This window comes from Aegilops tauschii, chromosome 5 (assembly GCF_002575655.3).
Source record: "Aegilops tauschii subsp. strangulata cultivar AL8/78 chromosome 5, Aet v6.0, whole genome shotgun sequence".
Lineage (NCBI taxonomy): Eukaryota > Viridiplantae > Streptophyta > Magnoliopsida > Poales > Poaceae > Aegilops > Aegilops tauschii.
Window position 1 is genome coordinate 51,000,255 of NC_053039.3, and position 14,226 is coordinate 51,014,480.

At 42.4% G+C, this 14,226-nt stretch overlaps 1 pseudogene; it reads right to left on the bottom strand.

Moving 5' to 3' along the window:
* Positions 1–3,624: 3,624 nt before the first annotated feature.
* On the bottom strand, positions 3,625–12,937 carry LOC109762955 (uncharacterized; annotated as a pseudogene).
* Positions 12,938–14,226: the final 1,289 nt, after the last annotated feature.

Sequence of the window (14,226 nt, forward strand, 5' to 3'; positions counted from 1 at the left end):
GCAGCTCGTGAATCTGTTCAGTCCCTAACTCATTCAGCTCGTGAATCTCTCTGTTCCAGGGAGCAGCTGCAACAAGACATGCACCGTGGCGGACCTGGAGATACGGCATATCCGGGTCGACAGCTACAAGCAGGACGGCGGCCGCACGCACGAGCAAGAGCAGCAGCAGATGAACTCCGGCGACGGCGGCGGCGGGCGCAAGCTGAAGCAGCTGCCGATGGTCATGGCGGTGTGGGTGTACAACCACTGCCCGTGCATGGTGGACAACGGGGTGATCTACGCGCCCGACGGCTTCTCCACCATCTACGCCAACGGGACCGACGAGAGGATCTTCTCCAAGGTGACGGAGCACCTCTACCTCATCCACCACGCCGGCCCGCTCCTGCCGGCGGCGAGCTGCCCGCGTTTCCCCCCCTCGCCGCCCGAGAACACATCTGCCGCCGCCACCGGCCCGGTCGATGGGAAGGCGCAAACTGAAGATTTTAGCTGCCCGTCGACCTCTTTCTTCTATACCTGGTACGATGAGATCGAGCTCAAGCCTGCCTTCCTCGTGCCTCACTGCTAGAGTGCTAGCTAGCTGCAGGAAATTCCATCTCGATCGATCCACATGGATTTCCGTCCGTATGATAAAATAAGGAGGTAATATCACAGGTGGTGCTTAAACTTGCCACCGATGTTCACTTTAGTGCCTGAAGTTGAAAAATACACCGAACTGGTTTCAAAACTTGGCACGAGCGTGCAAATACAGTGCTAATCCTATTAATAGACGTGTTTTTACGCTGATGTGGCACCGTAGCTCGCTTAGCATGCACAGACAACTTCGCCCTAGGAAAGAACCAGTATGCCATACGTTTTCTCGTTCATGTTAATGAAAACAGATCCTTTTTCTTAGAATAATGAAAACATTTCCTATTTTTTTTAGATAAGAAAGAAGAGACACGTACGTGGGTTTTAATCGCCTCAGCAGTGCAGACCAGTTTGCGCATCTTAGTTTCATTTAGAAATTTGTAAAAAAGTTTGCAAATTATAATCACAGTAATAAAAATATTCACATATTTGTTTTAAACGTATCATATAAATAAAATGGTATTTCTGATTATAAAAATGGCTGTAAATTTAGAATTATATAAATATTTTCTATACTACAATTCATGAATATTATTTTAACTACATAAACCTTTTAATAGTTACATGTACATTTTTACAATTCATATTGTTTAAGAATTTTTCAACAATGTAAAATGTTCATAAATATCCAAAATTTAAAATTTCAGTTTATGAAAAATATTCACTACTGACTATATTTTAATTATAATTTTTTTTGAATATATGACACGATGAAAGTTATACACATGTTTCTCGCAAAAAAGAAATTTATACACATGTGAATATTAATAAAAATGTTTCTACATATAACATTTTTTTTTCATTTAAGCATAAGCCAAGCATGCATAATCTTTTGGAATTTACTTAAAAAATTAAGTTTTTTATAATTATTTTTGCATATACTAAACAATTTAGAAAATTTATTTACGAAAAGCTTTAACTATAAATCACATGTAAATTGCTGACTATTTTTTTAAATTACATGAACATTTTAGTTATTTAATTTATATGTATTTATAAAAAATTTGAAGCACAAATATTTGAAATGTATTTTTTTACTGTGATTATAATTTACAATTTTTTTTTACAAATTTCTAAATCAAACTAACGTGCGCAAACTGGGCTGCACTGCAGCAGGCCATTAAAACCCACGAACGTGTTTCTTTATCTAACAAAATAGGAAATGTTTTCATTATTCTAAAAAAAGATCTGTTTTCATTAACATGCACGAGAAAATGTATGGCGTACTGGCCAGTAGTTCCAGTTTGCTAGGGCGAGGTTGTCTGTGCATGCTAAGCGAACTACGGTGCCACGTCAGCGTAAAGACGTCTACTAATGGGATTAGCACTGTATTTGTACGCTCGTGCCAAGTTTTGAAACCAGTTCGGTGTATTTTTCAACTTCAGGCACTAAAGTGAACATTGGTGGCAAGTTTAAGCACCACCTGTGATATTACCTCTAAAATAAGTTGTGGGTGAACTAGTGTGCTCCGTGTGCGTGGTTTAGCTGTAGAGTTTTGGGATGATGACCGGTCCCAAATCTACTCTTCTCTTCAAGGATGCGTAATCCTCTCAAGGATCTGCTATGGTTGCAGAATAAATCAATCAAGTATTTGCAGAATTAACGTTTTGTGCTTTTGTTGAGTTTGTGTTGACCGGGTATGCTAGTGTGAGTGAAATTCTAGACACAAATCGACGTCAGTTATCTGTTCTAAGGATTTATGTTTCAGTTTTTTTCTACGCCTGGTCTCTAAACAAACAAATGCATGTTTCATGTTTGGTACTAACATACGAATGCATTCCTCGCAAAAAAAAAGAATGCATCGGCGTAACTTCTGAATGATTTACAGCGCCTATTAATGCATCACCTTCTTTTTGTTGGTTGAACATGTAAGAAAGAACCAAAAGGTCAAAAAATAATGTACTTCCTCTGTCTCAAAATGTAAGAAGTTTTTCTTACACGGGCAGAGGGAGTATTATCGTTACTATTTCGTATACTCATCGAGGTCGAGGCATAACCTGATGTTTATCTTCTTCCACATTTGAAAGCATGAAAACTGAAAAACGCTTCAACCGGGAAGCATGCATGTGAGTGGCAGTGGAAGTTACATAAAAGACAAGGACTATATATGCAGAAAGTTTCCTTACACAGAGACAGCAGAGTTGTTTCCGATGATAAAAAGTTAAAAACTGTTACCACCTATCGTGATTGGCAAGAATGACAGTTCAGAGGTGTCCCTCCCAATACAGATGAGCACCACCAAAGCAGCCATACAGGCCATGTTGCGGTTACCTCACAGCATGTAAACCAAAAGAACTTTGCCCCATGGTTGCTACTTCTGTACAAGTTCTTCCTCAAAAAAAAATTCCGTATACAAAAGAATACTGTCTTCTTTGGAGGCAGAAGTAAGCTATATATTCGCCTCAACCATTCATACGTGCATTCCAGGAGTTTTATCATGGCAACTTCACGACTGGTTTATCATGGCAACATCACAGAGTGAGGAGGGGAGCACCCGGGCCGCCCCAAAGGAGCGACAAGGGTGGTCCGTTCACTTCGCCTAAAATTCCTTGGCCTGAACCTCAACTCATGACAGGAGTGTCATGCATTGATGCCGGACTCTGATGAGGTTGCACCTTTTTTTTGTGTGAATAAAAGACGTTATGGCAGTGAATATTTTCTTGTGCCAGTCATATATGCTGTTGCGCAATAATGAAAGTGGTGGCATCGAGGTAATGGCGTGAAAAACATGCAATCTGGCGTTACATATACTGATCCATTGTAACAATCATCAATCAGCACAGATGTCACATTCAGATATTCCCAACACTACAGAACTAGAATCATGGATGCAACCATGTTTTCCAACAAAAACAGACCATATTTTTTTTTCTTGTACCTGATGAGCACACTGTCTGGCAAGTAGGCACAGCACAGCATACGTGCTGTTCTGTGCTAATCGATTGCTACAAGCTGATTTAATTTAGTTCTACTGGAATGTGCTAATGTGACGGCCGACATAACTACCAGATTTCCCTCAAAACGAGATAATTCACCAACAAATTGTCAAACTACAAGAAACCCAAATATCTCCAGATTTTCTCCAAAATGAGAGTTTGACAAACCACTCCCAGATTTCCCTGTAAATGAGATTTTCCTAATATAGCACAACTACTGCTTCAGGAAACCTGAAAAATAAAGAAAATATATATATTACCGACGTTTGACTCGATGTGGAAAAGGAAAACGAAAACCGAATAAACACAAGTACCTCCAAAAGTGAAATAGAGAGTGACTTATCATCCGGACAACATGTTTACTTTATAGCACCAAATTAGATCACTGTAAATTGTTTGCAAGTAATAAGCTTCAGTTTTTGACTTTTATCAGTTGGTAATATTTCGGGAAAAAGAGAAGTGGTCATCATTATGACAAGGAAGCTCAAAGCACCATGTGTACTGACAGTGCGAATGGATGGCTAATAAGGGATCATCAAAGAAGCTGGTAGATAAGAGGCTATAAGATAGTACCCACCCAGAGATACCAATACTTGTAGACGCAACTAACCAGATCTTCTGTCCCTTCCATGTCATCCTTCTTGCCTGAAAAATGTTTTCATTGTAACAGACATAATCTATGCTAACTCGGAACAATTTGTAACAGTATAAACTATACATTGCTTATAACAAACGTGCTAGCGGACACGAGTGATACATACAACAAGTTATCAAGAATTCAGCACAGCTCACTGCTCACGTAGCCTAACACGGATCAAAGGAACGTAATATATTTAGAAACTTGACACTGGTTAGTTGAATTAAGAAGTGTACAAGAGTCATGAAGTGAAGACAACATCCTTAAGTTATCTTCTGAACCAGATTATAGAGATGTGGAAATAACATGTACTGTAAATTACAAATTCAGAGAAACCAAAAAAGTAGTTGGTTGTGTATTTAAACCAAGTAAGTAGTTGTTCTCTTCTTAAGAGATATATTATCAGTCACACAAGATTTAAACAACATACATATAATTTTATGAACACGGCACTTGTGCAAATAGACATTATTTCATCTTCACAGAAATGTACAATTGTGACCACCTACCAAGTTACGACATGCGTCACGGAATAGTCACCAATCACAAAATTCATCCATTTGTATGTTTCCACATTATATCACAAAAGTCACAAAATTCTGCCCAAGCACAAAGACAACTCAAGCAAGCAATGCATCAGCACAACTGAAACGTAAGGAGACAATATAATGCATCAGCACAAGTGATTGATTACCTGTGGCAGGGATCCGGCTTGATCCAAGCCATGGTGGAAGCACACATGGAACAAAAGAACAGTCTCGGCCTCGAAGAGGAGAAGCCCCAATCACCTTCCCATTGTGCATGTCCACGACGACAACGTGCTCGCCGACCTTAAGGTATATGGTACTCGCGTTCAGTGGGTCAAGCACGGCAATTTGTGGCGCCTCCGACGGGTAGCCTCCATCGGCCAAGACCTTCTTGAGCGCCACCTGGTGCTCCAGCGTCCAGCCGCTGCGCTCGTCGTCGTCGAGCGCAAAGTAGCTGAGCAGGAACAGATCGTCAGGAGACACCTCGGCGTAGCGCAGCATCCCATCGCTTACGCCGATGCGCCGGTGCTTGGCCACCTCTAGCATGAACCCCACCTTGTCATGGACCTTGTTAAGATCTCCGTCATTTGCAAATGTAAGTGGACGCTCGGCAGCTCGACGAAGCGGGACTCCAGCCGGTCGTCGAACGGGTCGACGGAGATGGCCCCAAAGGTCAGGTCGACCCACCACAGCCGGCCGGCGGAAGGCAACCGTCTCCTGGTTTGCGTCCATCCGGCGCGGGGGCAGCGATGGTATGTCCAGCATCACCGTCTTCCACCTCCCTTCCTCGGAGAGAAACCGCACAAGGGCGGCGCCCTGGCCGACGAGCTCGGCGACGGCGAACCTGTCAGGCGGCCTGCGCCCGAGCCCGCCTTCGGCTTGGGTGAGGAGGCCCATGTGGTGAGAAAACAGGATCCTCCTGGAGCCACTAGTGCAGAACCGGGCTTTAGCGCCGGTTCGTAAGGGCCTTTAGTGCCGGTTCTGCAACCGGCACTAAAGAGTGAAGACTAAAGGCCCCCCCTCTTTAGTACCGGTTCGGCACGAACCGGCGCTAACGTGCCACCACGTGGCACGAGTCAGGCCCGGGTGTGTGTAGGACATTAGTATCGGTTGGTAACACCAACCGGTACTAAATGTTTGAGTGTGTTTTGGTTTTAATTTTTATTTTTCCTTTAGTTTTGTGTTTTCAATTTAATTTAGTGATTGTTTTACATTATAATGAGTTGTTAAATCATTAGGTGAAAGTACCGTAGATTAGTTTCAACTGGATGCATGTGGATCCTAGCTAAGTGATCAAGTGATCTAAGTAATATGGATATGGCATATACTTGATCACTTAGCTAGGATCCATCTAGTTGAAACTAATATGCGGTTTCTTTCATAAATAATATAATAACTCATCATCATCATCATATTAATATAAAAACTCTTGCATCATATCATCATCAACAACAGTATATACTAGCTAACAAAGATATCATCGAGTTCAACATGGTCATGATATTATAAGCGTTCATAACACCACAAAAGCAAATCACTCTTTGAGATTAAGTTCAGGACGAAGAACACAGACACGCATGAGAGGACAACAAGTACTAAGAGCATGATAACTAGCTAAATCACTCCTGCTGCTCTCTCTCAGGTAAAATATCATAGAACATGTATAGCTCTCCCGATTCATCATATTGGAGCATGCAGATGAACCTGTCTCCTAATCGTGGGCTGCGCTTCTGATTGCTGCCCCTAGTACTTCTCTGCGATCGTTAACAATTTTGCTCCAATCTTTCACTATTAAGCATTCATCGCTTTCAGACATCCTGAATGCACTCATCTGCACTGTAGGATATCTTGGCCGTAAGCTAACAATTGACATGCGACCTTTAGTCTCGATCCACTGAGGCACAACTGTCATCGGGAGTCCCTGCTGAAGAACATCGTATAGTAATTAATATACTTAGCAATGAAAGTTTAGCTTGAAAAATAATGTATGCAAAAGATGCACTGAGGACTAATAGTAAAAATCTTACCATCTTTCCTAAATACATGTGACCGTAGTTCAATACGATCACTATTGGTCGCACGTTTTGAGTACTAAGATTTTCAAATTCAGGAAAATGATTTTTCTTAACAGCATCAAGATCCTCAAGCCATGAAACATAATGACTTATCTCCTCGCAGTTTAGTTCAGCTCCGGGACAGTAGTAGGTCCTGTCTACCAAACGTCGGACATGTTTGCTTGAATGGAAATAAGCTGTTAATAGAAATTAGTTGTCAACTATTTTTGAATAAACAATATCAAAGACATAAATATGGTTGAGAAACTCACATAATGGTAGAACTGGAGGCGTCTGCACATCGACCCAGATGTCTCTATTACCTTCAATATGATCTTCCGGACGAATATCAAAGGTGATAACCATATCAGGCTCAAATGCATAAGCCTTGCATAGTGCTTGCCAAGTTTTGCATTCAAAATAGGTGTACGTGTCTGCATTGTATAATTTGACGTTGAAAGTATAACCATGCTTGGTCTTCAGGTAAACTCTCTTTACCTCCATAGTTTCCATAGCACTGAAACCTATCTTATCCAAGACAAAAATTCTTACATGGCAGGGGATGCGCTAGTAGAATAGTGAAAATTTAAAATTATAAGTTGAAGCAAATGAAGCATATATAAGTCATACTTAATTACGAAAAAAGACTTGTCGTTGTGACTTACTGTATCCACTTCGAAGGTCTCATCCAGCTTGATGCTGAAGCGCCTATCATCAACAAGGAAATTTCTGTCGCACAGGCCGCGCTGGTCTTCACAGAATTCGCACTTAATGAAATCTTTTTCGTCGTCAGACGGCATTTCCTATGTTCATATAGGTGAAACATTAAACACTTACTAGTTCTATTAATTCAACTAATTCAACTACTTCTATTAGTTCAACTAGTTCTATTAATTCAACTAAGCATTTAATAAAAATAAACTTGTTCTATTATTTTTTTTACTAAAATAAAGTAGCTAGTTCTATATAGTAATATTTTAATTAGATCATCAAATCTCAGATATCTAAATTTTCTTACTAAAAATAAACTAGTTCTATTGATTCAACTAATTCAACTAAGAATTTACTAAAAATAAACTAGTTCTATTAATTTTCTTACTAAAAAATATAAAGTAGCTATATATATAGTAATATTTTAATTAGATCATCAAATCTCATATACCTAAATTTTCTTACTAAAAATAAACTAGTTCTACTAATTCAACTAGTTCAACTAAGCATTTACTAAAAATAAACTAGTTATATTAATTCAACTAGTTCAAATAATCTCATATACCTAAATTTTCTTACTAAAAATAAACTTGCTCTATTAATTTTCATACTAAAAATAAACTAGTTATATTAATTCAACTAGTTCAAATCTCATATATATACCTAATTAATATCTAGCTAATTCATCTAAAATTGACATTAATATTTAACATCTTTTCCATATAATTCATCTAACATTAACATTCTAACATTCTTATCTACGTAATTTATCTAACATTAATCTAAACAACAGAAAACAGAAAATAAGTAAAAACAATATGTGTGTGTGTGTGTCTCTCTCTCTGTGTGTGTGTATGTGTGTGTGTACGATCGAGGGGCGGCGGCGTACGGGCGGCGGCGCGAGACGACGATGCGACGGGGATGGCGCGACGACGAGCGGCGGGCCGGGGGCGACGGCGCGATCGAGACGGCGACGTAGTACGGGGCGGCGGCGACGGGCGGCGGGGCCGACGGCGGTGACGGCGACGACGGGCGGCGGGGGCGGCGAGGGCGGCGCGCGATGGGCGACAGCGCGGCGGCGGCGGTGGCGATGTCGCGCGAAGTAGTTGGAGAAGAAGTGGTGGTCGATGAAACTGAATTTTTCGTAAGTGCCATATATATAGGAGGGGCCTTTAGTACCGGTTGGAGCCACCAACCGGTACTAAAGGCCAATTTTCGCCAGGCCAAGGGGCGGGAAACTGCCCCTTTAGTACCGGTTCGTGGCTCCAACCGGTACTAAAGGCCCCCCCTTTAGTACCGGTTGGAGCCACGACCCGGTACTAAAGGGGTGCGCTGGCGCAGGAGCGGTGCGGGCAAGTTTAGTCCCACCTTGCTAGCCGAGGGGCACCCGCACCAGTTTAAAAGCCCCGGCGCGGCTGCTATCTCGAACTCCTCTCTATAGCAGGCTTCTGGGCCTAACTTCGGCCCGCTGCCCTGTGAGCCTGCTGGCCCTTCTGGGCCTGTATTTGCAAACCCTAGGTCTGGCAGGCCCACTGGACAACGCCCCAACAATTTTTTGTATAATTTTCTTCTATTTATTTCTGAGTAGTTTTTTTGCTGTATTTAGTTTCTTTGCGATATAAAAAAAATTATATAGTTTTTTTCTTTTCTGCATTATTTATTTTCTGCTATTTATTTTTGAGTAATTTTTTTATATAGTTTTTGTCTTTTCTGTTTTATTTATTTTCTGTTTTGTCTTTTGCACATCCTATGTGGGTGAAATGATGATACCATGCCAAGTTTCGACATTTTCAGAGTTCATTTTGTAGTGATTTTCAATTTCACGGTCATTTAGCTATCTAAACAAATCGGTAAATGACTAAAAAATAGCAAATGATGTCAGAAAGTTTTGAAAATTGATGACGTCGCTTTGAATGGTGTGTACGGAACGCAAAAAAGTCTGGAGTTGTAATAAGTTTTAAAAAATGAAGTGCCCATGTAACAGATGAGTTCTCGTCAGAAACCCTGATACTTCGAAAGAGATTGTCCAGTTTGTACATGAAGTGCGTCCAGTTTTTGCCGTAACACAAGAAGTCTGGAGTTGTAGTAAGTTATTAAAGATAAAAAAGAGGCACAATGCTCGTTAATTAGCTTCAAGCCTTTCGGAATAGTGCAAACTGCACTGCACATAGCTCCATGCACTCTACACTATTCCTCAAGGCTTAAAGCTAAGCAACGTGCAGATGATCATTGCGCCTCTCCTTCATCGTCTCTGCACTCAGGGCTTATAAACCGCTCCTAGTGCCTCTCTCTTCGCGAGGTGGGACTAAAAAATAGCTTACTAAGAAACTATAGTACCGGTTCATGGCACGAACCGGTACTAAAGGCGCCCGTGGGGCCCCAGCCTGACCACAGCCTGACGCAGCCTCATTAGTACCGGTTCGTGACACGAACCGGTACTAAAGGTTGCTCATGAACCGGTACTAATGATCTCCGCCCGCCTAGCCGTTGGAACCGGCACTAATGGACACATTAGTGCCGGCTCAAAATCAAACCGGCACTAATGTGCTTCACATTTGACCCTTTTTCTACTAGTGAGCCATCGATGTCCGGCAGACGGAGCAGCTGGCCGCTGATGGGGTTGCAGACGAAGCGCTGGATTTCGGGGGCCGCGGTGAGCTCCCAGGCGGTGCAGGGGGGCTCCGCCTGGAGGTCGACGTAGCTGAGGAGGAGGTGGCCGTCGCCGCTGGCTCAATTGAGCAGAATCTTGACGTATGGGTTTAAAAGTGTTATTATGAGTAGCCGTCTAGCATGGAAGATGGAAATAGAAACATTTGGACCAAAAGTAGGACAACTTCATTCTCATGCAAAGCTCCACAAAACAAGTAAGATTTCACAAAGACAAAGCAAAGCTCCCATGAAACATGTAAGATTTCAATGTCAATAGAATATGCCACTTACACCAATCTAGGCATTTCAGGTACCAACAGAGCAAACACAAAATACTTCCACACTATGCTAGGCATTGCATCACAGTCCTGCTGACCTAGGCCTTTATTATACTTCTTCATGGACAAGTAGTTCTTATGCTTCCTTTCCCTCTCCATCTTCAGAGAAAGCTGTGGGACAAATCAATAAAATGTTGGGTCAGTGTGGTTAAACCAACAAAAAAGGCACGTCCATCCCATTTGTATGATGCAAAACCAGTGATATCTCCAAAAATGGAAAAATAAAATGTCAGAACCTAAGAAAAACAATGATCTAAAAAATAGTGGATTGAATGTGGCATACTGTCACGGCCCGGCTGATTGTCGCGCAGGTTGTAGTCGTGGTTGGTAGGAGGACGAGGGCGAGGCCCTCGCTTGCCTATGGTTGGAGAAGGGGGTGAGGAGGGGGCACCGTGGCGCAGGAGCAAGGGAGGAGAGGTTGTAGGATATTCTGCTTGCGTTTATTGATCCAAGGGCTGGCTATATATAGCCTAATTACAAGACCAGACTAAGACTCCTATTACAATTGGGTGTTGGCAGGGTAACCTTCTTCGGGACTAAACCTTTCCAACTAATACCCAGACTCCTAATCTAAAAAGACTGTAATTAAACTAGGACATATCTTTAGGCAGGTGCAGGGCCGGCCCGTGCAGGTCCCTTAAGCCTATAGGGCTGGCCCCACATGACACATACCAACATGAAAATATTATCCCACTATTTCAACCTATGTTCAGGGTACTATAGTTGTCTAGAAACAGTCCATTTACTTGAAGAGTGCTAGAAGTGCACAAACAATTTCATAACATTGCATAAGGTGTCAACTTTGATATACCAGTTACACCGGCAAGCTGACTTGCTACCACATTTAAAATGTTTAAGCAAAAAAACACAAATGTTTTAAAAAGTGGTAGAGAAAGCGCTCCAGCTCCACCTAGCAACTAGACCACTGCCTAGCATTTCTAGGCATTTCGCAAAAAAAGAGAGCCAAGTGTATATATACTTCATTATACACTGTAAAATTTTAAATTTGACAAGGATGAGTACTTCAATCAGTCAGATATTTACTAGACACAGTTTCCATACATCTCCCACTTATCCTCTTCACTACCCACTGTTCCTGTCCTGCAAAGTAGGCAGTATCATGCAAGAAGCACTGAATAAGTATTGGGAACACGGACCGGTCCTGTGCAACTGACACACTAAAGCAGCAAAAAGCAGGAAAAAAACACCTTTTCGAATGCTTAAGCATCCAGGCACTTAAAAGCAATCGCTTAGATGAAAGACCTTAGGCGCAGCTTTTTAAACACTAAACTACTAAGGTAACTTTGACATAACATCTGCTATCAAGAAACTAATAAGACTAGTGCAGTCACTACTATCATCTGGAACAACAGTCTTCAAAAGATCCCACTATTTCAACCTATGTTAGGGGTAATAACAGTCCTTTTACATGAAAAGTGCTAGAAATGCACAATTTCATAAAAGCGCATAAGGAGTGAACTTTGAATTAACAATTACACCAGCAAGCAGAATTGCTACCACATCCAAAATGTTTAAGCAAAAACCACCAATACTTAACAAGCCGTAGAGAGAAGTTTCTAGGTGTTTTGCAGAGAAGAGAGCAAAGTGTAGATACTCTTCATTATAAATGTAAATGTTTTAATTTGACAAGGATGAATGTTTCGATCAACGATATATTTACTAAATAGAGTTTCCATACATGTCACTTTTCCTCCTCGTTTATCACTACCCACTGTTCCTGTTGTCATGCAGGAGACAGTAGCATGCAAGAATCACTAATCTGCTAAGGTAACAGTCAGTCCTATCGTCAGAAACAAGACTCTTCAAAAGTTGAAGAGTAAACAGTCGTCGAAACAAGACTCTTCAAAAGAAAACAGTCACCTAATTTAAGCTACTATTATATTATTATTCTCAAAAAGAACATCTTACGAACGAAAAATAACGCCATCAGATACTGACATAGACCGCAGTGAGTAGCATTGGTGATGGTATATCAACCTGGGGGCATGACAACACCTAGTGGTGATGCGCATGGGTCTTGCTGATGCCGGGAGTTGAGACGGAGGATGAGTGGTTCGCGGTTGCTGTACGCCTCCCGCAGCGCCGCCCTTTTCTTCGGGCAAATAGCTCCCATGCGACGTCATTGGTGTGAATTGTCTCTCATGCGACGTTGTTGGTTGTAATGGCTCTCATGCGACGTCTCCTAGCGCAGAAATAGCTCAAGCAAGACAACCCGTTTATGCGGCTAGTTGGCTGTTAGTTAGGCTAAGGTTTGGTTAGGACACCGGGGGTTATGTGCTCTGACTGGTGGGGTCCACCTAGAGCCACGTAGTCAAGAGTCAACCGTCCACGACTCGACCGGTGACTGTGTGACCGTGCCCGTGCTGGACTGGGCGAGCGCCGCCGCCGTAAGCATCTTCTCCGGCAGCGGTTTCTTCTCCGCGGTGGTGGAGCACATTTCTCGGTAGCGGCAGAGCTATTGCGAGTGAGCCCGAAACCCTAGTCCCACTTCCCAGAATTTTGGGGGATCTATGGCCTCATGCTGCCCCTCTGTGCCCGTTTCTTGGCGATTTAGAATCTTGATTGGATCCGGGGGCTGTTTCTTCTCCGCGGCCCGCCCGGTGGTGGAGCGCCTTTCACGGCAGCGGCTATTGCGAGTGAGTATTTTCCAAACTCTAGTCCCATTCCCCAGAATTTTGGATAAATCTGTGGCCTCATGCTGCCCCTGTTTCTTGGCGTTTTAGAATCTCGATTGGATAGGAGCGCGGGGGCTGAATGAGATGGAGCGAGGAGACAGTGCTTCAAATCGGTAATGCCGCCCTCTTTTCTATTTTAGCTGTTATCGAACTCGATTTGGTAGTGACTGTCGCTTACACTGCTGCCGCTGCCTGCCATTGACAAAACAGGGGAGGTTCAGGTTCTGCCACCACATTCACAATTATAGTGGAATTTTTTCCCTGTAAAGCCAAGCTCAGTGATGGCAGTGTCCAAGACATTGATAGAGATACCACCGTGAGGTTGGATGTCGAATTTGCAGATGTTGATCCCCAGGAATTGGTGAGCATGAAGGAGAAGGCCGTGGGCAATTTGGTGGAGAGAATTGGGGAGAGTATTGTTTGGGGTCCAGAACAAGAGGTATCTCTGCAACGTTTCGATAACTATAATGGTGAATATGTGAGAATTGAAGATGGAGAATCCATGGTTGCTGAAATTGATCAGCAAGAAGGGTGGGCAAGCAAACAAGTAACATTTTATGCTGAGCTAATTGATCTGCAAACTCATTCCAGAGTTGGTTATGTGCCATCAAAGATGGCTGCACAGGTGGAAGATAATGAGTGGGTTTCACAAAAAAAGATGTTGGCATTGTTGACTGAACCGACTATAGTAGCTGAAGATACAGGGATTGATGCAGATGAAGAGGAGGGAACCCATGGTGCTAGGAACATTGTTGTTGACTGGAATGTAGTAGAGTTGAATGAAAAAACAGATTTGGTCATTACACCAATATCTGACATTGATATGGCCGAAATGTTTGGCATTCAAGTTGATGACAAAGATAAGGAGAAGGATGACAGTTCTTTGCCTGCTGATGGTAACACATGCCCTAGAAATGCAAATGAGGATGAAGAAGAGCTAATGAGAGAGGCTGCAGATGATGTGGATGATGCAGATGATAATGAGTTGGTTTGTTTGTATGACAAAGAGAACCCAGTTATTGAGGTGGGAAAGTTGTGGCCAAGCATGAAG